This window comes from Lathyrus oleraceus, chromosome 5, assembly GCF_024323335.1.
Source record: "Lathyrus oleraceus cultivar Zhongwan6 chromosome 5, CAAS_Psat_ZW6_1.0, whole genome shotgun sequence".
Lineage (NCBI taxonomy): Eukaryota > Viridiplantae > Streptophyta > Magnoliopsida > Fabales > Fabaceae > Lathyrus > Lathyrus oleraceus.
In genome coordinates, this window is record NC_066583.1 from 536,942,275 (window position 1) to 536,954,957 (window position 12,683).

Genomic DNA, 12,683 nt, shown 5'->3' on the forward strand with positions numbered 1-12,683 from the left:
GAAACTTACAAAGCATGTTACGAAATTCGATAACATACCTGTAGTACCTCAAATTTGCACCCCCCATTCATGCATTCATTTCATTTTTTAGGTCATTTATCATTCCATACTGCATTGCATCTTGGCATTACCACATTTCATCAAGAGAATTCCTCAGTGCAAAGAGGGCAAGTTTTTCCTTGAGATGAAGGCCACATGGTTATTCTGAAGAGCTTATATGAGCCAAGGTTCATTTTGAAGCAACTTTGCCAAGTGTTAGAGGCCCAAACTCATCAGTACATTTTCAGGTCATCTGAGGCCCATACAAGTCAACCGAAAGTCAACTGAGGGCTAGGAGGTGGAGAAAATGGTTTGAGACACTTCATTCATGTCCAAAATAGGCCTATTCATCATGTCAAACACATACCTTGAATATTTTGAAGTCAAATCAAAAGTTTCCAAAAATGGAAAGTGACCTGTAATTTCAAGTTTCCAAAAATGGCAAGTTTTTGGACTACATTCAACTTGACTTTCCAACATCAAAGAAGCTTCAAATGAAATTTTTGTCAACATGAAAGTTGAAGATCTTTCTCTCCCATTTCCAAAAAGTCCAAGATCATGAGCATCTGATGAATGGTTGGGAAGTTATGAGCAAATGATCACCAAGTGTACATGAAACTTCAAAGTGCCATAACTTTTGATTCAACACTCCAATTTAAGCCACTCTTTTTGAAAATTGCTTCTTGTGACCTATATTTTCCAAATCCATCATTGCATTGCATGAAATAATATCACATGGCCATTGGTGCATACATGTGCTTTTTGGAAGGAAAATGAAGAATTTAAATTTGGTTGATCACATGAACTTAATTCCAATTCCATGATGCTTATAAGTTGATTTTAAGTGGATATGAATGATAATATGGCACTGTTCACGTCCATTTTGCCATGCATAAGGTGCACTTACCATTTTTGCATCACACCTCTTTTCTCATTAACTTTCCATTAGCCAAGCTTAATTTGGATTAGCAGGGTAATTAACATGTCATATATAAGGCTAATCATAACAGAATTGCTCAGTTTTACAAGTTCTAGATCTAGAATCTCATTTCCCTCCAAATGTTTCTCTCAATCCAAATTTGAATTTTCTTCACATAACACCTGAATTTTCTTGCATAATCGTGTTCCTTGAGTGTCATTTAGTAGGGATCAAGCTGTGGATTGAAGATTTTGGCCAAGAATCAAGCAAGTTGAGCTCATGAAGATGAACATGGAAGTGGCAAATTGAGCAAGATCCAGGCCGTGTCAAGTGTTGATTGGTGCATAGAGCTTCACTACAAGATTCATAGAAGAGATCTGGACACTTTTGAAGCCTTGAATCCACGAAATCACCATTCTGTTCTTCAAGAGGTTAGAAATCGAATCTCATTATTCTTGATTCTATTGCCATGATCTTGTAGGTCTTTGAACACTGAGAATTCTGATATAAATTTTATTGAAAATGGATGGATATTGAGTGAGTTAGGGTGAATTGAAGTTTTGCCATGCATAATGTTTTCCTTCGATTTGCATTATCTATGGACTGTTAGGCTTAGTTATTGGTAGATTCATGTTCTACTCGATGAGAGCTTTCGATCCATACCAATTATGCGTAATTCTGGAAAAAAAATTGTTGATATTACTGTAGCACCGCCGGTTCCATTGAGGAAGACGGTGGAAACCACCGCCAACCACCGCGCATGAACAATACTAGGGTTTCCTGGTTCGCGCGTTTGAAGTTCACTGTTTGAGCGCCTTTCACTTGCCAATCCTCAGTTCGATTCCAAGCGAAGGACATTTTATTTTCCACTTGTTATTGCATTTGATCCAAACGGCTGCATTTTGCTAGCGCGCCTGTGACCTTTGCCACGCCTGTTCGATTCTTCCACATGTATATTTTCATAATTCAATTGATTTTTTGAGCGCTACTTTGACATTGCATGCCTTGGTTCGATTCTCTCTGATGTACATTTCCATTTCATGTTCAATTTCCATTTTCCAATTGCTTCACATGATTCACATTTATTTCATTTTTACTTTCTTAACTTGTAAAAATCATAACAAATTGAAAACAAGTCGAATTTAATCCAATTTTTTCCCACATGATTGTATGGATGTCTATTATTTTTAGATGTCATTTGTGTGATTTTATCATTTCTGGATTTTTGAATGTGAGCTGATGTTTGAACATGTATGCAAATCTACCATGCTTCATTCAATTAATTATGAAATGCTCATTGCTTGTCCAAATGCCTTGAAATTTAACATGCTTGATCCTAACATGATGCATGATTTTTGAGCTTTTGTTTGGCATTTTTAGCATTTTCCATCTCTGTTTTGGATACATGGATGTATGGTGTGACAATGTGTGTCACACATTTTGATGTTTCTCTTGTTCATTTTCATATACATGTCAATTGAGCTTTTCTGATTCCAATGTTTTGCATGATGCTTGTGTTTAACATGTTGTGTGCACATAAAAAATTTCATGATCATTGGATTCATTTCTGTTTTAATATGGAATTTCTATTCTTGATATCCAATTGTGTGCATTGTGATTGCCTTTACCTTATCATGATCACTTGAGGCCTTTGCCTTATGATTTAGACTTGGTCCTTTTTAGGACATGTTATTGCTTGATTAAATGTGCTTCATGTTGAATATCAACTTCTGTTTTGACTTTTTGCTTTGCCGTTGACCCTAGTCTTTGCACTAGTGGTTTGTACTCGCCTTTTGAGCTTCGTATTTCAGGTTCAAGCAATTAGCTCTAGTGGTTGATATGATCTCAATTCATGAGATGCAAATTACTTTGTACACTAACCTTGGTTGTGTTGTAGGGCCATTGGTGATGAACTCACTTGAGTTGTTTATACGTAGGACTTGCCTTGTGTGCATATTGGTTGTAACACTGTTGTTGACTGTTTGGTTTGTCTGGATATGATATTGACTTGTTTGACTTTCTTACAGGTACATTAGTCGCTTTTAGCTCATTGCTTGAGCTTTGCTTTGGTTGTGGTTGGTATACCACCTAGGTAATCATTCTCTAACTCCATGTAGTCTGGAAGCCCTGTCGTTTCTTTTGGCAGGCATTTGGCTGAAGTCCTCCTTAAGAGGCAATGACTGTGATTGTTTACTTTTGAGCTAAAGACCTCCTTGTCGAGGCATGTTACTTAAGTCCTCCTAAGTGAAGAGGCAATTGACAGATAGAAGGGACTAGCAGTCAGTCCCTTGTTAGTCGTTGAGTCGTTCATTATGCTCGCACTACGTGCTGATGCTCTTGAACCTAACCCAAGATCCTTGTATATAGTGCCAGTCAAGTGGAGTAGGGTCCCTCATTCTGGATCCCCGCGTTTTCATTGATTCAAGCTCACCCAGGCCCGGGTTAAGAGCTATGAGGTCTTATCCTCATTACCTTTCATCTGCTCACCCTGACGGTCAATGTCAGTGGTTAAGAGCTTCATCTTACCCTGCAGTGTTGGCTTGTTTGTCGAGGTTGATATGACCCCTCTTGACTAAAGCCCGACTTGTTTGTCGAGGTTGATATGACCCCTTGACTAAAGCCTTACCCCATATGTTTGAGCCCCCTTGTTGGTGTGTTTACTTCATGTTATATGTTTTTGCTTATTGTATCCCCATAGGATTGCTAGACTTCGTATAGTCTCTCGTTTGCATGTCAATTAAGGTAGCACGGTTCCTTCGTCTAGGACTTCCTTTCTTGCGTGAGCATTCCTAAAACACAAACAAACTTTATCTTCTCTTAAGGACACGTTGACTCCTTCTACTACAGGTGAGTAAGTCTCCCGAGGTCGAGCATCCGGTAGATTGCGTAGTAACGTCGTTCACCTAAAAAACACAAAACAAACTGAAATAGTTTAGCCAAACTACGGCAACTCTGATTCTCATGTTTAGATGAGATACGTAGGCACGAGATGCGATGTCTTGTCGAGTTTGACTGACGACTAACATTAATCCTTGCTGGTTTTCGCCCTCGTTGCGATTCTCTTCTCCTGCCCTAGTTGCAATCGAGACCCTTCTTCTTTTTGTGTGTGTTTGTTCGGAGTCTGATGTAAGCCCATCTATTGGCATTCGGTTTCCCGTTTGTTTGCTTTTCTTTGTTTGGAGTCGGATGTAAGTCCAGCTATTGGCATTCTGTTTCCTCGTTTGGTGTTTGGAGTCGGACATAAGTCCATTTATTGGCAGTCTGTTTCCTGTTTGCGTTTGTTTGTTTGGAGTTGGATGTAAGACCAGCTATTGGCATTCTGTTTCTTGTCGTGTGTTTCTATTGAGGTCTCAGCGTCCTTTCAGTGTTTGTTTCGGCGTGCGTTAGCCGAGCTACGAGTGCTCTGATTCTTTCTCTGGATAGAGAAGATACGTATGCATATGATGCGATGTCCTAGCGAGCACGTTCCCCATTTCCCCGAACTACGTCGACCCTGATGTTTGTTTCTGACAAACTACGTAGGCTCAGGATGCGACATCCTGCCGAGTCCGCTTTCTCCGTCTCCCTTCACATGTTTATTCCAGTGTGTGTGCATTTTTTGAGCAGTTTATTAGCAACCTTTCTCTATTCTTTTGAGCGTGGACCCCTTCGAGTACGACGGACGTGAGGGGTGTTAATACCTTCCCCTTGCATAACCGACTCCCGTACCTAGCAATCTCTGGTCGTAAGACCATTTCCTTTCCAGGTTTACTTCGAGCGTTTCCTTTCCCTCCTTTGGGATAAATAACGCATGGTGGCGGCTCTGTGTCTTTTCCCGCCGGTTGTTTTTCGCGATGCGACAATACCTTCTAGAATCAGTGTGTTTCACTGTAAAATCAGCAAAGTTGTTCATGTGGAATTTTTTGATAGCTAGAACACATTCTTCTTTGGTACGAAACATGTCTCCCACCTTTAATTCTCCTTCTGATCTCGATACGGATTATAGAAAACACTGTTGGATGTTTCATCGTCATGCAAATCCATATTAGTCATATGTTGAGGCGGATTGTAGACATGACTAGGAGGTATTGGTGGTGGTTGATCATCATCTTCAATGTCGTTGTTCAGGATGTGATCAACCTGTATCTCGGTCTCCTCTTCTTCTTCATCAACGATGTCCACTTCTGCTTGTGGGTTAACGTCATCTGACCACTGTGGATCAAATTCACCAGATTCATCCTGACTCGTTATTTGAGACTGCTGAGATGGTATACATGGTTGAAGAGTAATGTACAACTCAATACAATTGCATCCTGAATGTTCATGACTAACAAACATGTATTCAACATCTTCATCGTCTCATACCTTAAGGGGAAAAACTTGCATTGACTATTCTAAAAAAATATTGGATTTTGATACGTAATCTTTGACACAATACCCGATCCTATATAGGATTATATTCTTTTTTTCAAATGCAAGAAGGTTGTATTTCTCTTGATCGTGAGTCTAATGGTATCAGTGTTTCGAAAATAAAAACCATACAACTCCGACTCATATGTTTCACTGTTGCAGTGAACGTTGACACTGTATTTTGGTGAAGATGACATTGTGCAGATGAAAACTATTTTCTTGCTGCAGATGAATGTGAGTGAAGTGTCTTGGATGTTTATAGTAAGACACTTAAATAGGGAAATGATGTGTCTCACATGCTAGCTATTCGGAGTGACGTGTCGCACATGCAAGATAGTTTGAAGTGACGTGTCGCACATGCAAGCTACTACGAAATGATGTGCCAACCATGCAAGCTACTAAGAAGTGACATGTTCAACATGCAAGAGAGAGAGGACAACCACGTGTCAGACATGCAGAAACACACTCCAAATGAATTGGCGCCCCCATTCATTCCTTGCACATGGGCGTCAATCCATTTGGCGATACCTTGTCAAAGCATGCATGCAGACCTCGAAACCAAGCAATCGGACCTAGGTCTTGCATGCATGTCCCTATGGAGGAGCCAATTTGAATGGAGACCCCTCTTAAAGGTTGTAAATGGTCGCCAATTCAAGTGGAGACACCATGCAAGCACAATTTTTCATGCTCCCATCCATTTCTCGTAAGTTATTTAAGCGATTTTACTATTTGTCAGTTTTATTTTGTGTTTTCGTGATTTTATGCTTCGGTTGTCGTGTTTATTCCCTCCATGTCCACAAAGAAGATCCAATGAACTCAATGCGAGAAAGTGGAATGTTTTGGCATTCGAAAAAAGAAGATTTCCCAATTCAGGAAGCCTGACACGGGCCGTGTCAGGAGGAAGGCCAAGAAAGTACAAGGAATGCCCAAAATAGTTGTCTGACACGGCCGCCCGTTTCAGCCTGACACAATCGTGTCAGGTCACCTAGGGCGTGTTAGCAAGGAAATAACAAGGCAGAGAGCTGACACCGTCGCCTGTGTCAGCCCAAAATGCTGATTTTCCAGTTTTCGGGCTTTTTCACCGGGCTTGAGCTGCATGGACGTTTTGGAGATTTCCACCTTTTCCCAAGGGATTTTCACTATATTAGGAGAGTTTCTACAATAGAAAAGATCATCTTGGAATGAGGCGAAAACAGTATTGTCAAGCAATCAAGTATTACATAGATCAAGGAGTTCGAAGAGCGGAAGGTTTTCATGAGTGGAAGCGATTGAAGATCCAAGTCATCCAATTACTTGTAATGTGTAATTTTTATCTTGCATCTGTTTTAAACAATATAAGTAGCTAAACCCCCCAATGCTAGGGGGTGTCCTTGATTTAGAATTGTAGCGAATTTGAGTTTACATTTTCATTTATAATATTGTTTTTACGGTAACCTTTTGACGTGTTTATTGCTTTCTCTTTCGGACCAATCGAGATTGATTTGTGGTTATCAATTAGACTGGACCTCCATTGATAAGGTTTTCATAAGGTTACTCTACAGTAGATATCACCTAGGACTAGGGATACCCTGTATGAACCAGAGCATTCTTGATATTATAAAGCTTAACTTCACCTTAATTGCCTATGGACCTAGAAATTAGGGTAGATTGATTAAAGGTTTTTTCACCAAGGATTTGGGAGAAAATACCCTTGAGAACTGGTAGTAATTGATATTTGTTGATGCAATAATAAATCAGAGTTGTTACAGGGATAAATCATACACCTTCCCTGGCATTGTTCATTTTTCCCTGTAAACCTTTATTTTCATCCTTATTTGCTTTTACCTTTATTCTTATATTTTTACACCTAAAAACCAAATTAATACTTTTTGTTTAATTGAATTATAATTTAAACTCGATATTGACTTGTAGTCCTTGAGATCGACATTCAGGGAATTTCCCCATTATTACTATATAAGGCAAAATAGTACACTTGTTATTTTCCCGATCAAGAAGCTTAGTACTCATATTACAGTTTTTGTTCATCTTCAATCTTGTGCAAATCACTCAAATCTCATCAAACACTAGTGTTTCCCCATCCTAAAGAATCAAAAACATGTGATTATGTTACGATTCCGATCATAAATTCAACACGAATTCAAGAAAGAAAATCATTCATACAACGTCTCACCATTCATTCGTGTTTCCCCGTGGATCTAAACCGGAGTTCTAGATACCAATTGTTGGTGCACAAGATGAAGAAGATGAAGATGGAAGAAGAGAGAGAAGATAGAGAATTGAAATAACAAATTTCCACTACTCTTGCAAAACGCTTACAGTAAATGGTTACGCACACTCGCTACACACAATGCACACACTCAATACATTCTACACTGCTATTGACAGGTACACTATTTATATACACAACAATAATGTGACGTAGACAAAAGTGCTAATCTACACTAACTAGGTTAAGCTTAACAAAACTAATACTACTTCTACTAAATATGAATTCATTCTAACACTAACAAAGTCAAGCGATCAAAAACAAGTTTTAATCAAAAGAATATTTTAGTTTTACAAAGAAATGAAATTTATAAGTTTTAACTGAATCATTAAAAGCTCAATACTAAAACAATAAATCAATTTAGAGGTATTAACTATCAAAGTAGTTTATAGGTATTAACTAAATCAATAAAGTCACTCCAATTGTTGTTACAAAACCTAAATTCCGCTATGTTGGAAATCGCCTTGCGGCGGCTGCAATTCTAAACGTCAGGAAAGAAAGTAAAAAACAATAATGTATTGGAAAAAGGTGTTTGTAATATCCCATATTCCCTTAAATGCTCAATTAGTTGTCATTTGAGATTAATTGAGTTCATGTGTACTATATCTTTTGTCAGTTGGAACGATTAGAGCTCTTATGTGCTCTAAATGTTGTCAGTTGGGACCAATAGAGTAACCAGTAAACTCTAAAGAGATTAATTATTAATAAAAGAGACATATCAATATTAATAAGTACAAGAGAGGACATTTTTGATAACATTAGTGATTGGTCAATTGATACTGGAAGATAAAAATATCACTTGAGAATATTTTGTACCATTACATAATATTATATTATATATTTAGATATTATGTATATATGTATATAATATTGCATGGTGGAAAGAATAGAAAAAGAAAAGGAAGATATAAGAATAAGCAGGAAGAGAAAGAGAGTTATCCGAAAGAAAGAAAAGAATAAAGGATAAGAAGAAGAGAGAAAGAAGGAAGAAGGGCTTGGAAAAGAAGAAGGAAGCCATGGATACTCATCATCACCACCATCATCTCATCTTCAATTTCATGATGGGAATTAGGTTGATATGATATTGTGGTTGTTGATAATAACATGTTGATGTTGATTCATGATGTTCTTGATGTTATTTTGTATGATTGTTATGTGTTTTGGCATGGATTCTTGATGGTGTATGTTTTGGTATGGATTGGGGTGGTTGAAATTGGAAAATGGAGTGCTTAGAAGATGAATTTTTGAAGAAAATTGAAGGACCAATCAATTGGTCCTTGATAAATTAAAATATGTCACCAATTGGGGGTTGAACCCGATACCTCCTTGGTATGGTACAAGCCTTACCACTAGGCCAAGGATTATGTTGTTGAATAATTATGCAATGGATAAATGTTAACCTAAATCTTGATTAAAATAGATTGATAAATTAATTAAGTGTAATAAGTTGACTATGTTTATTGTACCATGTTATAATTACTTTGTGTATAGCTTATGAATATTATGATGTATACTAAGTATTATTATTGTATGTTTGCATGAATGGTTAAAAACATATGATGATTAGTGAGGAAGCCTTAGGAGTATAACTTGATTAATAACTTAGAAAGATAATTTAGGTTATGGAAATGAGTATACGGTGATGCTTGGATGCAATGGTACCTAGGTGTGTATCGTGGACAAGTATTCACTTAGTAACGAATCAATATGATATGTATGGAACATGTGTGATTTATGTATGAGAATGGATCATGTTATGATTCCATGAGAATTGTTATGATATCATGAGATTTATTTGATATCTTGGTGAGGAACTTTTGTTCCAAAAGCCCTATTTTTGGTGAGGAGCGTTGCTTGTCTGGGTGAGGAACTTTTGTTCCAAAAGCCCTATTTTTGTTCCAAAAGCCCTATTTTTGGTGAGGAACTTTTGTTATAACTTTTGTTCCGTGTCTTGAGATGGATGTGAAGTAATACACACTTTGTTGAGTAATGAGTTTTGTGTTTCGAGAAATTAAGTTTATGTTAGACAATGAAAGACAAACAAAGCTTGAATACGGAGCTAAGTGTGGAACATGAAACAAACTATGTCGTATGGACTCATAAAGAGGCGATAAGGTTTGCCAGTAGCAGGTCATCTAGATAAGTGGATTATGTGTGATGAAGTATTCAATATATATATATCAGTTTGGGAGAGAATCCAAGTCAATAAGTATGTGGTAATGTCAAGGTACACCTTGAGTGCATATTACTTTGGTTGTCAAGAGCGGGAGAACTGCCTGTATATGTGAATGGTTGGAGCATTCCAAATTTGTCTTTTGTTGGATAAGAAAAGTTATTATGTTGATCCTCACCAAGAAATTGATTGAGGGAAGGAGGTGGTATGCTTAACATGGGATGTTCATCGTATCCCCTCGATGATGTGTTGACTATTGTGTCGTTGTGGGATTAATATTAAGTTATGAATTACGTTGTGACACTACACCTATGTATGCAAACCTCACGGTGGAGAACTTTTGGATGTTGATCCATGAAGTTGAGGTTGTGCTCTTACTGCATTGTTCTTGTTATTCTAGTGTATTTCCATGATTGGATTCCATGAGGATAATAAAGAAGTGGTGAACCAGTGTTGTAATTCTCGTGCAAGTGTGGGTATTTGAGGAATATCTGAGGATTTGTCTTACTAGTCTTGTGGGAGAGGAAACTTATAACAAAGTTTAACAAGTTTGAGCCGTCATGACCAGAGTTGAGTTCTTAGTCAGGTGATCATCAGTTCAGTATCTTGTAAGTGATAGTAACGTGTAAGTGGTTAGACATGTTACTAATATGTATGGCCTCAGAAGTAGAACTGCCATGAAAGTGGTACCGGATATACACAATGCTACTATACTATGTCGACAGGATGTGTAAGTTATTCTCTCAGGAGTGAGGATGGAATAAGATGTCAATAAGTGTAAGTGTGTAACTTCGATAGTATATTCGTAAGAACACAGGCTAAGGTTCCCATGAGATAAAGCAAGACGATAAGAAGGAATAATTGTTGTCCGGTAGTGGGATGTTGCCCTAAGATATGTGACTGAGTTGTGGGACTCTGTCAGTATTATGGAAGCTCACAGTTATAGACTAGTTTTCTTAAGGTTTTTTAGAAACGGTGTCTCGTCAATGACTTGAAGTTCCTTGATGGTGTTATTTTGTTATTGGTCGAGATCATGTGTCAGCAAAAATCTTGAATGAATTAGAACCATATAAGAGGATCCGATATGGAATATAGTAACCAGAACCGTATATTATTAAACTAATTTGGATAAGTTCATTTGAGCACAGGATAAACCTGAATGTCATACACCTTTATGGTTGTAGTCACGTGGCTCTTGTATATATACATCTTATGGAGGATGTTGGTCGTATTTTAAACCTTTGTGTGTCAGCGAGGAATTTATTCTACTAATGGATGTCAGTGAGGTCCTAGTACTATTTTGGATGGTGGGCACTCTAGAGGATAGGTGTAATCTTCTATATAGATTGTTAGCTAACCAGTGGTGCTTAGGAATCTCAGGTGTTCCACTGTTGGAATCAGAGTATCACAATGGAAGGTGATGGAGGAAAGGGCTCAATCAAGATTATGGGAATCAGAGAGATAGTTACTCATGAGAGAGGGAGTAAGACAATCTCGTACTAATGGTGATATCTTATTGGAGTAGTACGAGAGAAGTGAAATAGTAGGAGTAGAGACTTGCAACATATAATATCAGACCAAGTGAAGATGATAAGGATATAACTAGATGGATTAAAAGGTTGTCACAATTACTGAAGAATTTATAAGAGAAGGGTCGTAAGTATGGCGTGGAGTCAAGGAATTAGTAAATTGTCTCGTGGAAGGGAAGTCGTAATTATGTTTTGAAGAGTGTTGATTATCCAAATCAAAATAAGGTGTCATAATTATGTTTTGGGTAACTTAATGCAAGGAAGGGAAGTCGTGGTTTCTGGGAGGAAAGTGACCAACTGATGTAGAGAGGTATATCAGATGAATTAAGTGGGAGCAAGTTTAAGCGTTAATCCAATACCAGAATGAGAATATGGTTAAGACCATGAAGTATTGAGATTTCGCACGAGAAAGAAGTTGCCAAGGAAGATAGGTGGGAAAGAATGAATATGTACGAGGTTTGAATCGAAGAGAAGTCAAGTGTTGGCCTAGGGCGGTGATACATGAAAAGTTTATTTGTGGACTGGAGGAAATTTGGGGGAAATTTTCAATTTAAGAGGGGGAGAATGTAGTATCCCATATTCCCTTAAATGCTCAATTAGTTGTCAGTTGATATCAATTGAGTTCCTGTGTACTCTATCTTTTGCCATTTGGAAAGATTATAGCTCCTATGCGCTCTAAATATTGTCAGTTGGGACCAATAGAGTAACCAGTGAACTCTGAAGAGATTAATTATTAATAAAAGAGACAAACCAATATTAATAAGTACAAGAGAGGACATTTTTGGTAACATTAATGATTGATCAATTGGTACTAGAAGATAAAAATATCACTTGAGAATATTTTGTACCATTACATAATATTATATTTATATATTTATATATTATGTATATATGTATATAATATTGTGAGGTGGAAAGAATAGAAAAAGAAAAGTAAGAGATAAGAATAAGAAGGAAGAGAAAGAGAGTTATCAGAAAGAAAGAAAAGAAGAAAGGATAAGAAGAAGAGAGAAAGAAGGAAGAAGGGCTTGGAGAAGAAGAAGGAAGCCATGGATATTCATCATCATCACCATCATATCATCTTCATCATCATCATCACCAACTTCATCTCTATTTCATCATCTTCACCATCTCCATGTGTCCAACGTGAGTGCTTAGATAGATTTAGCCTTGGGGAAGGGAAGAATTTCATGAAGGGAATTAGGTTGATATGATACTGTGGTTGTTGATAATAACATGTTGATATTACTTCATGATGTTCTTGATGTTATGTTATTTTGTATGATTGTTATGTGTTTTGGCATGGACTCATGATGGTGTATGTTTTGGTATGGATTGGGGTGGTTGAAATTGGAAAATGGAGTGTTT